Source organism: Phoenix dactylifera, chromosome 4 (genome assembly GCF_009389715.1).
Source record: "Phoenix dactylifera cultivar Barhee BC4 chromosome 4, palm_55x_up_171113_PBpolish2nd_filt_p, whole genome shotgun sequence".
Lineage (NCBI taxonomy): Eukaryota > Viridiplantae > Streptophyta > Magnoliopsida > Arecales > Arecaceae > Phoenix > Phoenix dactylifera.
In genome coordinates this window covers 31834590-31853471 of record NC_052395.1, presented here as the reverse complement: position 1 = coordinate 31853471, position 18882 = coordinate 31834590, and the positions used below count along the sequence as shown (strand labels likewise).

General features: G+C 38.6%; 1 long non-coding RNA gene across 1 annotated transcript; it reads right to left on the bottom strand.

The window, feature by feature from the left end:
* Window positions 1-2002: 2002 nt before the first annotated feature.
* On the bottom strand, window positions 2003-3003 carry LOC120110383. Its single transcript, XR_005511309.1, has 2 exons — window positions 2942-3003; window positions 2003-2877 (listed from the first exon to the last, which is right to left on the bottom strand). It is a non-coding gene; the product is annotated as an uncharacterized LOC120110383 (long non-coding RNA).
* Window positions 3004-18882: the final 15879 nt, after the last annotated feature.

The following is an 18882-nucleotide window of genomic DNA, read 5'->3' as shown; positions in this document are numbered from 1 at the left end:
AAGACCACTAGGGATTGCGGCCTTAGTGGCATTAGAGTTTGACGTTTAAGATCATCAGGGATAGTGACAAAATTGGAATTTGAGCATATGTTTAAGATCACTTAGGATTGTGGCAGGAATGATATTAGAGCTTAAGACCACGAGGGACTGTGGCTTAAGTGGCATTAGAGTTGGAGGTTTAAGATCATTGGGGATAGTGACAAAATTAGAACCAAAGAATAAGTGATCACCAGGGTTTGCGACAGAAATGTATCATAGCTTAATGTTATGATCACTTGAGACATGACAAAAGTAGTAGAATTAAATTAAATGCTTAGGTATAAGATCACTAGGCATTGTGATAAAATGTATGCATCGGATTTGATTTTCGATGAGTATGGAAGGAAAGAATAAATTGTCTTTGATCATGATAAGAGAGGTTTGACCTAAGATGACTGTAGGAAGGTCAACAATGGCATATCGGTTATACCATGTTCAGATATTATTTAAATGACCTGAAAGTTCAAACTTGATATGGGTTTTGATGTGATCGTACTTTTGGTTTTGCTGCTAATTATTAGAGTAGGATTTGTACGTAGATCTTCCATAGTATTGGAGTGAGCTAAGAAGATTTCATAATATTGAAAGGAATGTTCTTCGAAGTTGAATATGTATGTGGATTATATCTGGTATTGGCATGTTGGATATTGCAAATAGGTCTATTTCCTATTAATGTATTTGATTATTTTGAGGCCATAGAGTATGCATATTGACGGGAGAATTCTAATTATTTGAATTCTCCTATTTGGATTGGGCTACTAGATTTTACTTATAATTGTAGAAGACTATTTGATGTGTTAAATTTAAAACTCAAGCCTAGGTTTAAGATTTGAGCAGGATCTTTTGTCATTGTTGATGAAGCCACTAATAAATGTCATATTGAGTAGAGACTTCGGTCATGAGATGCTTACATAAATTATCATATATAGCATTTTTGATGGATGTTAAGAATCTTGGTGAAGAAAGATCTGGAGATCGATAGAGTTAATTTCTAATCATAGTGTATTGGCTCAATGACTTCTAACCCATTGAATTTGAAGTAAATCTTTTGAAAGAAGATCAACGTAGAATGTCTAATCGAATTGCTGAGAAAATCCAAGGTTAACTTATTTTAAATTAAACCTAGATATTTTGGATTCTAAAAAGGTTGTGGAGATCACATAGTGTCCTTAAACTTGATTAAAGGATCGGGGGTTAGTTATGGTTAGTATACTCTACATAAATTGAGGACAGATAGATCTGGAGGTTCTGCTCAATTAAAGTTTTGAAATTTGGATTTTCTTACTCCAAGTGCAAAGCGATATTTCGGTCATAAATCATTTAGAGGCTTTAGAGTATTTAATGGATTGAATCAGAGTGCGCAGCGGAAGTGTGGTGGTTTGAGTTATTTTGAAACTGGTTAAGGACATTAATATTTGATCTAAAAGGTATTATGATGGAACACTTGAGTTAGTTTCTAGTAGAGGAGAATGTTGTTGATTCTATAGATGATCTAGAGGTAGCTATGTAACTTTCACCAATGGGTTCTTCTTTTGTTGACAATTTTTGGGAGAACCTTGGGCATCTTAAATTTAGCGTTAACGGTTGGTGATTCCTTGGTTGGCCTTAGACTTGGAATGTTTTAACATGGATCTCCTATTTTGTTGGGATGATGTGGGCGAGAGAAAATTGTTAGGCCCAGAGATAGTACAACAGACTGTTGATAAGGTGCAAGTGATCAGAGAACGACTCCGTACAGCTCAGAGTCGCCAAAAGAGTTATGCTAATAATAGAAGGGGAGAACTGGAATTTCAAATTGGAGATCATGTTTTCTTGAGAGTGTCACCTACAAAAGGTGGGATGAGATTTGGGGTTCGTGGCAAATTGAGCCCTAGGTATGTCTGTCCGTTTGAGATTTTGGACAAGGTTGGGGAGGTGGCGTATCGACTGGCTTTACCACCGGCTTTATCCAGTGTGCACAATGTTTTTCATGTGTCAATGTTGAAGAAATATGTCCCAGACCCAAGTCATATGGTAGCATATGAGCCATTACATCTTCATGAGGATGTGACCTATTAGGAGTTTCCGATACAAATTGTGGATAGAAAAGATCATGTATCATGGCATCGAACCATTCCTTTTGTAAAGGTACAATGGAATAATCATACAGAAAGAGAGGCTACTTGGAAGCTCAAAGAAGAGATAAAAGTCAAATATCCGCAGCATTTTGAAACTTCAGGTATGTCAATTTCGAGGACGAAATTTTTTTTTAGGGGGGGAGAATGTAAAGGCCCGCATGTGGTTGGGCCGGCCTCCAAGCAAGGCGGCCCAACGCATGAGAAATGGGGGAGGGAGACTCCCGATTGGCTCCCTCCCCTGTTTTCAAACCCTTCTCCCCTCCTTCCGAATCCATCGGAGGGGAGGTTAGAGGGCGATAAAACCCTACCAGCGAGGATCTCCTTCCTTCTCTTCCTAGGGCATCAGCCGACAGGCTTCCACAAAAAAAAAAAAAAAAAGGGAGAAGGGAGATTGGGTTTTACCTTGCCGCGGGAGGAATCGAAGCGGTCGCCGTCGATCCGGCCGGGAGGATCTCGCCGGAGGCAAGGTGAGTCGTCCCTCCTCCTTTCTCATCCTCTGGATCCTTGTTCCTCTTGAATCCGGCCGGCGAGCCGTTGGATTTGGAGACAAGAAGCCCCGGTTGCCGACCGTCGGCGAGCCGTTGGTTTCTCCTTCCGTTCGACCGCCGTCGTCGGGGGTGGCGCGTGGCCGACCGTCGTCGGGCGTGGTGCATGGCCGGCACCACGTTGGGGGCCGTCGACCGCTGGGGTCGCCGGCCACAGGTGGCCACTGCCACCGAACCTACCACGAGGAGAATAGAAGAATGAGAGGGAGAGAGAGGGGGGAAGAGCCAGTCGTCTTTAACCTTCTCTTTCTCTCTCTAGTTGGGTTCTCTCTCTACACATGGATCTGGGGAGAGCATTGCCTGTAGACTCTAGAAAGTCCCGGGATGTTAGATCTTAGAGGACCCTTTGGAGGAATCAAACAGGGGTCCTGAATTATCACATATTTTGATAAATTTTAATGATGACTTGGTTCTGTAGGGGGACAATCTATTGGACGAGAGGACGCTGAACAGAGTCCTGCGCATTTCGGTTCATATATCGCCGTGAGGGCGGGTAATTAGTTGTCTGAGCTTTCAACAAGTGTAAGGATCCTTGTACGCCAATCCTGCATGATATAATATTTTTATACTTAGATATGTATGATATGCTATAATCCAGATAAATCAAAAATAGTTTTATATTAAATTATATTTTGATCGTGTTGGCTTGTGGTTGATATTATGATCGTATTCTCTTGTGGTTGGTATTATGATGGATGCATGCATGCGCATAACTTACACCTACATAATTGGACTGATGGATGTGGTGCACTAAACTAACTATGTGATATTGGTTGCCCCGTCACGGGCTGGAAACGTGACCGTGGTTAGTTTAAAGCCGGAAATAAATATAAAGGAATTGATGTGTGGATGTAAACTGGATTGTATGAAAAGGGACTTTAGGTTTATCTTGTTATTATGGCAGGCCCCGTCACAGGCTGAAAATGTGGTACTTTGGTAGGCCCCCTCACAGGCTAGAAATGTGGAACTATAATGTGCAGGCCCCGCCACAGGCTGAAAATGTGATACTTTGGTAGGCCCCCTCACAGGCTAGAAATGTGGAACTATAATGTGCAGGCCCCGCCACAGGCTGAAAATGTGATACTTTGGTAGGCCCCCTCACAGGCTAGAAATGTGGAACTATAATGTGCAGGCCCTGCCACAGGCTGAAAATGTGATAATTTGGTTGCCCCACCACAGGCTGAGAAATGTGACTGAGATTTGACCCAAAGTCGGAAAGATAATTAATCCGGATCAAGTTAATATAGAATGGAAAGAAAAAGCATTGAAAACATTAATGAAGATTTATGAGCTATCGTATGCTATATCATTCTTGCGTGGTTGGACTTTCATTGATATTTGACGTACATACTTATATTGATTATTTGAGTCTTTTGATAGCCGGTTTATGATTTCATGAAATGTGCATCGATTTGTCGTGGCTTTCAAATTCATATTATTATTGTGTTGGTATGGATGTGTAGGGATTCTTACTGGGCTGTAAAGCTCACCCCCTTTTCTTCTTTTTCTTTACCAGAGTTGCAGGTTGCATAGTTTTGGATGGGATGGGCGCAGAGTGCGAGCACCAGAGTCATTAGTTAGTTAGTTGTTTATCCTTCTTTAATGTCGATGAACATTTGAAGAGCTCGTAATTGAACTAATTTGTTTATTTGGACATGTCGGATTTGTCTATTTGAATTTCTAAATTAGTTGTGGATTTATTGGAATTCTTGTTAATCATAGGCCTTGCATGATCTTTAGGGCACTGCTCTAGGGCTCATGCGGCCGGTCGCGTACCGGACCCGGGTGCTGGGTTCGGGGCGTGACATGTTTTTCGCGTTTTGATACAAATGTGGGAAAGCAATGCTCTAAAGGTATTGCCCAAGGTTACAAACAAGATTCCCTGCAGAAGAAACTCCATCTCAAGATGGCCATCTGAGTTTCGTATTTTATTGTTGCATCTTTTTTATATTACTTTAGGCAGACATTTATAGTTGGATCCTAATTTGCATGTTATGATTGGAATAATAGAAGCAGAAAAGTGAAAGAAAATTGGTGGGAGAATGAAGGCCTTCTGAAACATGATGCCTATGGAGTATATGTTAGGAAACTATCAATCATGCAATTACCATCAACCATGCAATTTTCTTTAAGAAAGGAAACCACCAATTGTCAAATGCTGTTAAAGATGCAGAGTTATTGGAAACCAATAAGGAAGATATAGAGCCGTTGGAAACCAATAAGGAAGATTCAGAGTTATTGGAAACCAATAAGGAAGATATAGAGCCGTTGGAAACCAATAAGGAATCTCTCCAACGTTCCAATTGAGTTGTTAAAATTCTTGTAATTATTTTCCTTTCCATTCTATTGTTGTAAAGTTTCCTATTTATAATCAAATATAATCACCTCTCAAATTAAAGAGAGCTTCACCCAAAAAAAACTATTAACTAAATCTTTCTTCTTGGTATCAGAGCACGCCTATTGCTAATGCTCTCAAAAAAGACTATCATCAGATCCACAAAAATCCACTTTTCCGCTCAATTTTATGCAACTCTCCTCCATGGCTTCTCCAACGTACAATTGTTGTCGGTAACTTTGTTACCCTCTGCCTGAAATCAGATAACTACCTCTCTAGAGGGAGTAAATTTTAATCCTTGCCGCAAGCCAAGCTTTGCTTGGCTATCTCGATGACGACATACCAGAACCCACATGAACTATTGCTGGGTCAGGATCATCCAACACTAGCTCCATTCCCAACCCCGAACATGCCAAGTGGAAGAAGAATGATCTTCTTTTAAGAGTGTGGATCATTGGAAGCTTAACTGAAGAAGCCCTCAATCTTGTTATTGGACTGGAATCAGCCGCCAAGGTCTGGAGTGCTCTTCAAGAGGCATATGCCCAACCTTCTTAGGAAAGGCAGTTTATGCATCTACATCAGTTGAATTCTCTTCACAAAACTTCTGAGATGATACTTGATGATTATATTCATGAGTTTAAGCGAATTTTCGACAGCCTTGCTGCCGTGCGATGACTCATCTCTAACAAAGAAAAGGTTTTTCCTCTCTTAAATGGCTTAGGCGCTCAATATGAACCTTTTGTTTCTTTTATGTTTAAACCACCTACTCCATCCTATGGTGAGATAATTTCTTTACTTCAAGCCGTTGAAATTCGTACTAACACCAACACACACCACTCTCATAGCTATGCTGCATTTTTTAGTCAACAGAATAAAAACAACAAAAACAAAGGTGCATTCCATGGTCATAGCAGGAATTATTCAGGCAAAGGTAAAGAATTCAGTCCTTCAAATAAACCTGCAAAACGTAATGCTGCTCCACCAACCAAACCTATTGGATCCAAGACTTCGGGTCACTCCTCCAATGCAACTGTTCGCTGTCAAATTTGTAAAAAGCACGGACATGAAGCCCCTGTGTGTTGGTTCCGCTATGATCAGTCCAATGATAACACTCCGAATCAAGAGGCATTTACTGCTTTGCAAATCTGTGATGCTTTGGAAGACCAAGAGTGGACAACTAACACTGGAGCATCATCTCACATGACGTCCAATGCTGGTATGTTGCATAATCTCAAACCTTATAGAGGCACTGATCATACGATGGTTGGTAATGGTATGATGTTACCTATTACGCATATTGGCCAAGTTGTTTTGCAACATAAATTATATACTCTTGACAATGTCTTGCTTGTACCAAACTTAGAATGACATCTTTTTTCTGTAGGACAACTAACTAGTGATTATCCTATAAATTGTGAATTTGATGATGTTGGTTTTGCTATTAAGGAAAGGGGGAAAAACAGGATCCTTCTAAGAGAATCAAGAGGGGTAATTTGTACACAATCAAGACATCGCCAGAAGCCCACTTTTCGTGCGTTTTCAGGCAGTGAACAGTGAAGTTTGGCACCAATGACTTGGCCATCCACAAGCTACTATTGTTCAAGCTTTGTATTCCAAAGAACTTCTTCGATTGCGAGGAAAAAATAAAATTCGAGTTTGCAAAAGTTGTCAGTTAGGCAAACTTAGCAAATTACCATTTTAACTTGTTTGAATTATGACTATGGTCTATTTGAAAATTTTCATTGTGATCTTTGGAGACCTGCACCTATTAGTTCCAATGATAAATTTTTATACTATGCTTGTCTTGTTGATGATCACAGTAGGTATATGTGGCTTGTTTCCTTGCAAAAAAATTTGAATTCTTTAACTATTTTCGTGCCTTTGTTGCTTACATTAAGCGACAATTCTCCTGTAAGATCAAAATTTTGCAAAGTGATGTCGAGGGTGAGTTCGTTAGCAATGCTTTCACTAATTATTTGCAGGAGCTTGGTATATTCCATCAATTTTCATACCCACACACCCTGGAACAAAATGGTGTCGTTGAACATTGCCACCGATCCATTCATGAGCTTGGCCTTACTATGCTATATCATTGTGGTTTACCAAAAATATTTTGGGTGGAAGCCTTTTCCACCGCTACCTTTTTAATTAATCGCTTACCATCTCTTGCAAATCATAGTGAATCTCCTTTTTATAAAGTCTATGGCAAACATCTTATTATAAATCCTTTACAGTTTTTGGCTGTAAATGTTATCCTTACACTTGGCACACCAAATCTAATAAGTTTGATCCCAAAACTGTGCCATACATTTTTATGGGTTACAGCCACAAACATAAAGAATACAAATGTTTTTCTCCTCAATCAGGAAAAATGTTTGTCCCTAGACATGTGGTGTTTGATGAAGAGACTTTTTCTTACAAAACCAAAGCACACTTCATCTAACCTCCCACGACACATAAAATATTATATCCTTTTTAGATTGGCTGGATGAGCAGCCCCCTATGCCTACGTCTACATCCCCTATGATGTCTCCAGAAAATCGTCCTCACACATCATCGAGCTTCCCACTTTAGAAGTAATAGCCAACCCGAGCACAAATAACACTGTGCCAGAGAGTCCTATCCTCATGGATCACTTTGCCATGCTGTCATCTAGTCCTCTTATGGCCTCGGCTCCTAGCATGTCTTCAGAAAACATTCATCCCATGGTCACATAGGGTAAGGCAGGTATTGCTAAACCAAATCCCAAGTACGCCCATCTTCATAGTGTTACCTCCATCCCTCAGCTACCAAAAACTATTAAAATTGCTTTAAAACATGAGGGATGGGTCAATGTATGAATGATGAATTACATGCTCTTACTAAAATGGAACCTCGAGTTTAGTCCCTAGAGAGCCTAACATGCATGTAATTGGCAACAAAAGGGTTTACAAACCAAACACAATTCTGATGGTGCCTTAGAATGCCTAAAGGCTCGTTTAGTTGCAAAAGGGTATCATCAAGTTAATGGTATCGATTACTATGAGACTTTCTCTCTGGTAATTAAACAAGGTACCATAAGACTTGTGCTCTTTATTGCTCTTTCAAAAACTGGGACATTCGATAACTTGATGTTAAAAATGCTTTCCTACATAGTTCTCTCCAAGAAACTATTTTTATAGAACAACCTTCCAATTTCATTGATCCTCACTATCCAAATCATGTTTGCAAATTACACAAAGTATTATATGGTCTCAAATAAGCACCGCGTGTATGGTTTGCTCGTTTTAGCTTATTTTTGACAAAATTTGGCTTCTTCTGTAGCATTGCTGACCCTTCACTCTTTATTTACAAAAAACAGAGTGACACTCTAATACTCTTTCTCTATGTTGATGATATTCTTTTGACAGGATCCAATCCTACCCTTTTACAAAATTTTATTCTTGATCTTCATAAAGAATTCTATATGAAGGACCTTGGATTTCTCTATTACTTCCTTGGTGTTCAAATCACACATACTCCTAATGGCTTCTCTTGTCATAGTCTAAGTATGCTTTAGACATTCTTCAACGAGATTGAATGGAGAGGGGTAAGCCGATGAACACCTCCACGTCTCCCAAGGACAAGGCCTCCACGGACACCACCCCATTTCTTGATCCTACTCATTATCGAGTATAGTTGGCGCCTTACAATATCTTACATTTACCAGATCTAATCTCTCTTTTAGTGTGAATTTTGTCTCACAGTTTATGTATTCTCCAATGCAAGGACATTATCAACTTGTCAAAAGGATCCTTAGATATGTGCACGACACCATCACTCTTGGACTTCACCTTTGCTGCCACTCGGTTCTTAACCTTTATAGTTTTTTTGACTCCGATTGGGCCAGTTGTAAGGAGACTCGACGATCTACCTCAGGATATTGCACCTTCCTTGGCAGCAATATCATCTCTTGGTCAGTCCAAAAACTGTCTTCCGTCTCCCGCTCTAGCTCTGAAGCAGAATACAAATCATTGTCCACTGCTGTCACTGAATTGCTTTAGTTATCCTACATTTTATGTGATCTTGGCATTCCTCCACAACACCATCCTCTCCTCCTAACCGCCAATCAAAGTGCTATTTACATGGCAGCTAATCCTGTTTTTCATGCCCATAGCAAGCACATAGTAATTGATTTCCATTTCGTTCAGAAAAAAGTCCAACAAGGTTTAATTTGCACAAAGCATATTCCATCCAAACTTCAAACAACAAACGTTTTAACAAAACCATTAGATCGACCAGCATATGAGTTCAATCGCTGCAAATTAAGCTTCATCTCACAGCTTCATTTGAGGGGGGATGTTTGAAAACCATCAATCATGCAAATTTCTCCAAGAAAGAAAACTACCAATCTGTCAAATGCTGTTAAAGATACAGAGTTATTGGAAATTAATAAGAAAGATATAGAGCCATTAGAAACTAATAAGAAAGATGCAGAGTTGTTGAAAATAAAGAAAGAATCTCTCCAACGTTCCAATTGAGCTATTAAAATCCTTTTAATTATTTTTTTTCCATTCTATTGTTGTAAGATTTTCTATTTATAGTCAAATACAATCACCTATCAAATTAAGGAGATCTTCGCCCAAAAAAACTATTAGCTAAATCTTTCTTCTGTTTAAATTTTATTTTAAAAAAAAAATAGATACCAAGATACAGGAAACAGTAACGAGCCATCAATTTTTTTTTCTGGTTTTATTGTCTTTGAGTGCTTTTTTTTTGTGTAAATCTAGCAGAATTGGGGATGAATTTTCTATAGACATCTAGCTTGTTACTCTACTTAGCCCATTTTCTTCTAAAGGGTTATCCTATTTTTGGCGTAAATCCTATCTATGGGCTTGTGTGACTTCAGAATTAAAAAAAAATAAATTATGAAGGTCATTTTCTTTTTTTTCTTCTTCATATGGAATTTGAGCTGGAGAGGGATTGGGTTGACATGCGACTTGCTTAAATAAACTTCATGATCTATTTGACTGCAGAATTTAAAATAAAATCTATGAAGGTTTTTTTTTTCTTCATAAAGAATTCGAGCTAGAGAGGGATTCGGTTAACATGGGACTTACTTAAATAAACTTCATGATCCTATGAAAATTCCAGCCAAATTTTGCTAGGTTTTTCAAATAGATATGATTTTTTGCCTATAATTACCATCTCAAGTACTCAACCATTTTTTTTTTGTTTGATGAAGAGGGAGGCAAAGCTATCTAGCCTTTATTAGAAAAGGGAAGTTTACAGAAACTATTTATAAAGAATTTACAAGAAAGTAAAACACAAAAGAGTAATAAAAATTTTTTACAAAAAATAGTGGTCTGTAAGTAGACCTGTTAAACTATTCAACAAGCTGAACAATCTCATAAGTGATTTGAAAGATTTTTGCATCTTCACTATATAACTATGTAAGCTTTGTATTGTATCCTGATGTGTGTCAGCTTTTTTCTAAAAAGATAGATCAACATGTCTCAACGTGTGGTGCTAATGTTGTGAGGTTATTCTAAAGTTTGAGATGAGAAGCAAACAACTTCTCTAAATATAGATACTTCCAGCTAAAGCAGGTTGATAAGATTTTTTGCAAAACACAATAGATAGAACTTGATTTCTTTAAGAAAATCTGAGCATTTCACTTCTTCCATATTTCCCAACAAATAGCAGCAATCAACTAATTCGCAGCTTTTTTCATTGGTTATTAAAATTTTTTGTTTCTTTATTTGGTTCACAGATCACTAATGCTAGTAGTTCATCCTCTCAGATTTAGTTGCACTTTAATTGTTGTATATAAACTATGGGCAAATAGGTACCTAATTAGTAGACATGAGATCAATTTGATTCTTCTTCCCCACAGCACACATCTATCACTAACCTGTCATCCTGTTTGTAGTCAATTTCTGAGCAAAAGCCATATAAAAATTTTCACTTTTTCTGGTAAAGCTACCTTCCACGGGCTCTTATAAAAAGAACAGCGAAGGCCACCATTATTAAAAAATTCGTAAAAAGAGTTCATCGTAAAATAATCTCTTTGTGAGAGTTTCCATAGGGGTACATCACCAATTCGAGACGGTCTTACATGAGAGAGAGCTTCTTTGAGGGTATATAGTTGATCCATCTGTTGTCTTAGTCCTCTTACTTTAGAGTGTTCTCCATGACCACTGCGAGGCAATCATGCAGTCCTGCCTTAATGTATTAGCATAGAGCTTAGTAAATAAAGAAGAGAGCTTCAAGGGCTTCAGCGGGTTTATCCTTCCAAAAGTGGATGTTTCCACCAATTTTTTTTTTTTAAAATTAAACGATAAACAGTTCTAAAAGCTTTAAGCTGTGCCATTTCCCATATCAAGTACTCATCGGTACCTCAATTATAATGCTTCTTGGCCCCCCGAGAGGCAATAATTGTTGGAGCCCCAATCATCCCAAAGAGTTGTGGGTCTAACTTGTGACGGATGGTTAGGACGTCGTGCATGTGAGTCCAAGCTACCTCGTCACGGATGGCTAGAATCTTTTTGGTGACCCTTTTTTTTCTGTAAATAGTCTTCTATATTTCTTATTTAATCTTTTTTTTGACATCAGGATCCTTCGGATGTTAGCGGCAATAATGTGTTTGGTTGCACGCTGCTTTCATTGCTCTTCTACAAAAGGGATGGATGCAGTATAGATGATAATAAGCTAGCGGAAAGAATGGGAGTGGAAACGGGCAAAGCTCGTTTCGTGTGTGTTGCACTCCTTTTTCTCATTTCTTGTGCTGCAACCAGAGCTGAAGTAATCGGTCCCCAGGCTTGCAGTGGTCCCATGGGGAGGTGCCATGGAGTGGAGGAGTGGGCTCTGGATTCGGAGATCGGGAGGAGGCTTCTCCAGACCACCACGTCCGGCTTCATAGGTTATAAAGCTTTGGATCCGGACAGAGCGGCGCTTCAAACCAGTCAGCGTGGAAATCCCTACACTCGCGGATGCCCAGCTCAATACTACTGCAGGCATTGATGGAAGTCTGGAAGCCTTCTCTTGTGTGTGATGCCAACGACGGGTTCCTCTGCTTTCTTTCTTCTCTCTCCTTTAATATTTGGTAGTAATCGAGACTGAGATCTCTCTCTCTCTCTCTCTCTCTCTCTCTCTCTCTCTCTCCCCCCCCCCCCCCCTCTCCCTCCCTCCCTCCCTCCCAGTAAGTGAATTTTTAGTTGAATGGTCAAATTGGTGCTTTTCTTTTCATTTGCAGCCACTTTACTAAAGAATTATATGGATGAGTCATGCAATCTTGCGATCATCTCAGTTGGAAGAAGTTGCTTTAGACGAGAACAGATTAATGTTCCAACCTAAAGCTATCGGGCATCCTCATGATCACTCTCATGTTATGAACAAATATTGATGAAATGCCAAGGCTAGGATAAACATGTGGAAACAATTTTCTCCAATAGACATTGATGAAGAGGGAGGCAAAGCCACCTGGCCTTTATTAGCAAAATGAAATTTATAGAAACTATTTATAAAGGATTTGCAAGAAAAAACAATACAAAAGAAATAATAGAAAGCTTTTACAAAAAGTAGTAGTCTGTAAGTAGGCTTGTTAAACTATTCAACAAGTTGAACAATTGATTTGAAGGATCTCTGTATCTTCAATGTGTAACTATATAAGCTCTGCATATTGATGTAAGTTAGCATTTTCTTCTAAAAAGATAGATTATCATCTCTCAACATATGGTGCCAATGCTCTTAAAGGTTATTTCCAAATTTGAGATGAGGGTCAAGTAGCTTTTTTGAACACAAATGCTTCCAACTAAAGAAGGTTGATAAAATTTTCTGGAAAACACAATAGATTGAACTTGATTTTCTTAAAATTTTCTCCAATAGACAGCAACCACAGTCGTTTTCCAGAGCACTTGTGCACAGTAGGCCAACCAGCCGACCCATTACTTTATATGTTGAGGCCACGATGAGCTAATAACCATCCTACCTCATCTAAGCTGGAAAGATGGAGAGATCCATTGTTTTTTTTTTTTCGGAGTAGGGAGACCCATTACTTTATAACAATCAGCAGTTGGCTAGAAAAAAGAATTGACACTCCATTTGGGCATATATATCAAATGGATGGGTCAGTCAAACAATTTCCCACCAGAATGGATGCGCGAGTTCCAAATAACTGTTCTATAAAGGAGATCTCACATACAATGAGCCATGTCGCCTCCCTGCAGAATATTGGAGAGGCATTGAAATGACCAGTGTGATGGATTGTCTAAATAATCTGTTAAAATTACCGCTAATCTCAAAAGTTTAAGCGATTTCATTTATATATTATATTTTTTCTTACACTCCTTCTTACATGTGGGCCAGACTTTTCTTTAAAAGATAGGGATGCAAATGAGTCGGGTTGGATCGGGTTCTGAGTGATTCCGATCCGACCTGATTTTTTGTCGAATTCTAATTTTGGATCCAGATCCAACCCGGTTGAAGATCGGGTCGGATCCGAGTCGGATCCAGATCTGTGTCGGGTCTGGATCGGGATCGGATCCGAGTCGAATCCGGAGGATCAGATGTTACTATTTTTTTTGGTGCTTTTCGGAAAAATTTGAACAAATCTAATTTGGTCATAATTATGAGGTGCTGGGTGACCCATGACTTAAAAGACTTGCAATTGACCTCCAGTCAGAACAGCTGACCCATGACTTACTAACAAAGTCGGTCTACAAGACAAATTTTAGATCACACTAATTTGTCTCTATATGACTGATTGGACGGAACTTGGTGTCTCCCAGCTCCCCTCTCAGGAGGACAAAAAAAATCCCAGACCTGCTTCCAAATGCAGAAAACTGGCACATGATCCATATTTAGTTCAGCGTTCCCTTACTTTCACCCTTCAAAAGTTAAAAGAAACAAAAACCAAAAAACAGAAGGAAAATAAAAAAAAGCCAGCTACCGAGACACCAGAGGCATCAACAGTGTAATAGATCGAGAGAGAATCCTGACGGGCCGAGGTTCCTTTGGATTCTGTGAACCCATGCTTGTTGCTATCCTTCCACGCTTGAACCCTACTGCCCTTAGGGCTTTTCCTCCCCCTTTCTTTTTTTTTTTCTTTTTTTTTTTGATACAAAGCTTTTCCTCCTCATTGGCTGGCATTTCCAATCCCTTGAATAATAAAGCCATGGGAGCAAGGAGCAAGCTAACAAGCTCCTAAGAAACCAATATCTTCTTCCTGTTTGCCTTGAAAACCCGCCATAAATTCACTTAAAAACGACCAATAGTACCACGACCCACCCACAAAAAAAAAAAAAAAAAAAAGAAGAGGCCCTTTTTTGCTTTTCCTCTCTCTCTCTCTTTCTCTTCGGATCCGTTCGGATCGGGTCGGATCCGTTCGATAAACCCAGACCTGACACAGAAAATAATTCGGATCCAATTTTAGGACCCGACCTGGACCCGCGAGTCCTAAAATTCGGATCGGATCGGGTCTAAGCAGGTCGGGTCGGGTCGGGTCGACCCATCGGGTCTAAGCAGGTCGGGTCGGGTCACGGGTCGACCCGACCCATTTGCAGCCTTATTAATGGGTGAGCCTAACACTTCTGTTTTGATACCATTTTAAAATCACCACTTGTCCCAAAAACTGAAACTTAGAAGGTAAGATAGATTTATTTACATTTTTTTTTTTTTTTTAAATAACCAGTTTATGGAGCTTCTAAGCTTGAATAAGAGGCTACCTGATTTACGGATTGCTACAAAAGATGGATAATGGAATTTGTTGAACCTCTTGCAATGTTGCAACTCTCTGCTTCAAATGGGAGCATATAGAAATCAAACCTCTTCACTCTTAAAACATAGCCGCTCTGGAAAAAAAATGCCCACAAGATGTATATTTAGGAGAAGATATACATAAAATAAGTAAAATGAAACAAAACTCGAAATTCAATTTTATTAAAAAATATATTTCGGAAGCCAGGCACCTTCAGAGTTATTAATGCAATTTGTTTGCATGGTCTTCCAACAATTTAGATTAGATGGGCTTCTCAGAATCTACTTTGGGGAACTTTGGTGGACCATGTAACTGGTGACTTGCTGATACTTATCTACATGGCTTCAAACAAATAGCATGCCCAAAAAAAAGTTCTTATGCCAGAATTTAAAAGCATTAACTTGCCTGGCTACCTTGGTAAATGCTCTATTAAAAGTTTAAAATACATTCAGAAATTTGTGGCCACTTAAAATTAACTTTTATTGCACAACAGAACATTATTATCTAGCCTCTTCATAGCAAAAATGGTCTAGCCTCTTCATAGCAAAAATGGTTAAGCAGATTGGCTTTGGCTGCCACACAGATTTTTCCTCAGGATTAATGAAATAGAAATCTTATACAATTTACAAAATTAGGTATAATAAATAATCATGGGTTCTGAAAAAAATGTGCCTTTTCGACCACATAATAATTATGATAACAAAAAGTTTAGCGCTAACAATTAAGTGCAAATTGGTTTCGGGAAATTATGGCTAGATAAGTCCCTGGAATAATCCACTCATAGCAGGCTACCGACGGAATATTAAAGAAAAAGTCACCACCCACCAGTTTGTGACTTAAATTAGTGGGTCAAAAAGTGACAAGAAATAAGTTAAAAGAAAACGAAGAAGAGGAGAAGAAACAAAAAAGTTCCTCAGAGTTCTTTTAAAAACAATGAGAGGACAATCATTGGGGGTTTACTATTGATCAATGTTCAATGCTCGTTCCCTACGCGTATCGGCTGCATATTTATGTCTAACATACCACATGAAGTATTACAGGAACGCATAAAATTTGATCTACTCACTCCATGAGAAAAATTAAACCTCCTGTTTCCTTGTAATGTAATATTCTACTCATAGTTACGAATGCAGATGAAATAGTTCATCTGAGATGCTGCCATGATGATCCATAATAGCAAAGAGTTTACTGATTGTCATGGGCATTTAGTTCTCCTTAACGATATGAATCAAATTATATAGTGATTTTCTCTCAGTTTAACATGAAACTTCAAATAGCTGTCTTTGCCCCAAATGCATCAACTCAATCCTCTTTCAAGTAAAAGGCTGTCAAAAAAAGTGAGACAATTTTACAAAACAGATGCAAAGATATGAGAACATGCGAACATGTGAGACATTTATCTACAAATCTTACTTCTGAATATTGAAAAGAAATGCACCAGTAGATTTCCAAGAAGTCTCTTTATCTTTACTTTCAAAACTTGAAAGCTTAAAATAGCTAAAAGGATTTTAAAATATGTTCCAGGGGCTTACCAATGATGAATTGGCCAGTTAAAATTTAAAATAAATTAACTAATCAAAAGGCAGATGTTCTAATTGCTTTAACATGTAAATGAAATGATGTGGATATGGATCTTACAATACAGATGACAGCATGATTTGTAATCTGGATCTTATGATCCAGATCCCCGTCTAGGCTGCACTGATCCCAATTCGGAGATCCAATCCAAAGACCATTAGGTCAATTTTGGTCCAAATGAACAATCTCAATATGGTATCTAAGCTCCCTAAAACAATATCTTCTATGAAAGTTTTTCCTGTCCTGGATCCATTTCACCATACAACGCCCATGTCTGCTGCCAACACATTAGATTTGTACTTGTAGCATAGGTTACGGACAGACAAGAAGTTATGATGTATTTACTCACTAGGTTCTCACACACATTGATAGGTTCCTATCATGCTGAATTTTCCTTTCTTTTCTCTTCTTGCTTCAAAACGATGACAAAGCTCATATATTAAGAACGCAAGTGCAAATAGACAGGTATAGATCAGAATGAACTTAGAATTGCTCATACGGACCATGCAAAAAACTTCAGCAGCTGCATGCAGAAATTAGGAAACAAGCAAAACCAATGATAACCTGAGATTGAGCACACACCTGCAATCGAGTCTTAATCGTGTCTAAAGGGGTTGTGATACAAGATGCCACCATATATACCAGAAACTACTCCACCTGTAGCTTGAACACACATTATGTTCCACTGGCTAGGAACAGTTTCTGTATCGTTGCCATGGACTAAGAGCCTGCTCAAAACAATAAAGAGAATTATGGTAAGAAGCCTTCTAATGTTTTAGGCTCTAGGGCTATATAATAAATCATAATACAATGATAAGAAGAAAAAGAACAAGAAGAAGAAGAAGAAGAAAACAGTTTGAACATATCAAGTTGGTTCTAGACCAAATGTTTGTTTGTTCCCATGCATTACAGCTTTGCAACGTTTTCAAAGTCAGAGAACCTATTGTCTAGAAGTTGGTTTTCTACCTCTTTTGGTGCCTCGAAAAGGTTTTTGCTTTGTAGTTTCATATCTTTCTTGGTTAATTTTACAGTTCACACCAGAGAGATTACAAGGCCATAGATGTCAGAAAATGCCACCAAATATGAAACAGGCACGCGGCACAAGATTACGGTGGAACTCAAACTACTAGTATTTTGGATAGGAAAGATCTTAAATTATGTAATGAGAAATTTGCTTTCAGAGATAAAGATGGCAAAGTGATTCATAAAGCTGGCATCTATATCTCGGAAAAGCTTTTCTTTGGGGTAGGAGGCAAAGCTTGTTCATTAGTCATAAAATGAGTCATATTTGATTTGTCAAGGATGTGTAATATCTCATTTGTTTATCTTCAAAGAAATGTCAGAAACTTAGATCCATATGTTTTTATTCCCTGAGCGCCATCTGAAAAAAATAAAACTCCATTACCATTTGTCAGGATTAAACATTAAAAATTTAAGGACATATTTTACTTTAGATGTTTTTGGCAGAGAAAAAAATCCAAAACTGAGAAGATTTAGCTGGTTATGTTCACATAAATAGTAAGACCAGGGTTGGCCGAACCAAGCCGAACCGCCTGGTTCAGGCAGTACTGAGCCTATCTGGTGCGAAACCAGATCGGTTCAATATTTCAATTTGGATCTGGTCCCCACCAGCTGGAACTTCTATTGGACCTGTCGGAACCAGTCCTTTAATGGTCGAAACAGGCTAATCGATGCCGACTCGGTGCGAACCGTTCGGCAGCGACCTGATGCCTTTTAAACGTTAGACTGTGGTGGATTTCTTAACATGAGAACATGAAAAATATTATGAACTCCATATAGGGATGGTGGGAGTGCCAATCCATAAGCTACAGCTTCAACTCTTTTCAGAATTTCAAAGGGTCCCAAATAATGCGCACTACCAGAAAACAAACGTATAGTGATGGAAAACTAGTGACGGCCCATTATCGGTCGCTATTTGTGACGGATTAGTGACATATAAAAATTTGGTCAAGCCTCACTTTTTCAGCTTTGACCAGAACCGATTCAATCAATGCGACTTATGAACTTAATAACAGATTAGTAATAGACCGGTCACAAAATACGCGGGTAGAGTGGGTGCCAAAACTTAGTGACCATCATAGTGACGAGGTATCTGTCACAAAACTGGTAACCAAAATTGCAACCAGATAGCGACAAATTCAACCATCACAAAAATCGTAACCCAAGTGTTTATAAATTTTTAAAAGATTATTTTTGGCAGTGACGAGTTATTGACAGAAATTTCCATCACCAAATTTAATTTTTAATTCCAAAAATATAAAAAAATATTATTTTTGAGTAATTATAATTAAAAAAAGGTAAAAAAGAGGAAAATCCAAAATGAAACAAAGTGTGCCCGCCGCCCCGCCCAAATTCCTTTGATAGCCCAAATCCCAATCGCTCTCCAAAAAACCCAAATCTCTTCTTCTCATTCCCAAATCCCTTGGTGCCGGCCACAAACGATGACCCATTTGCACCCCTAGTGATTAATGGCAGAACTCATGATAGAGAAGAGATCATGAGGACAAATTATATTTTTGTGTCGTGTTTTGA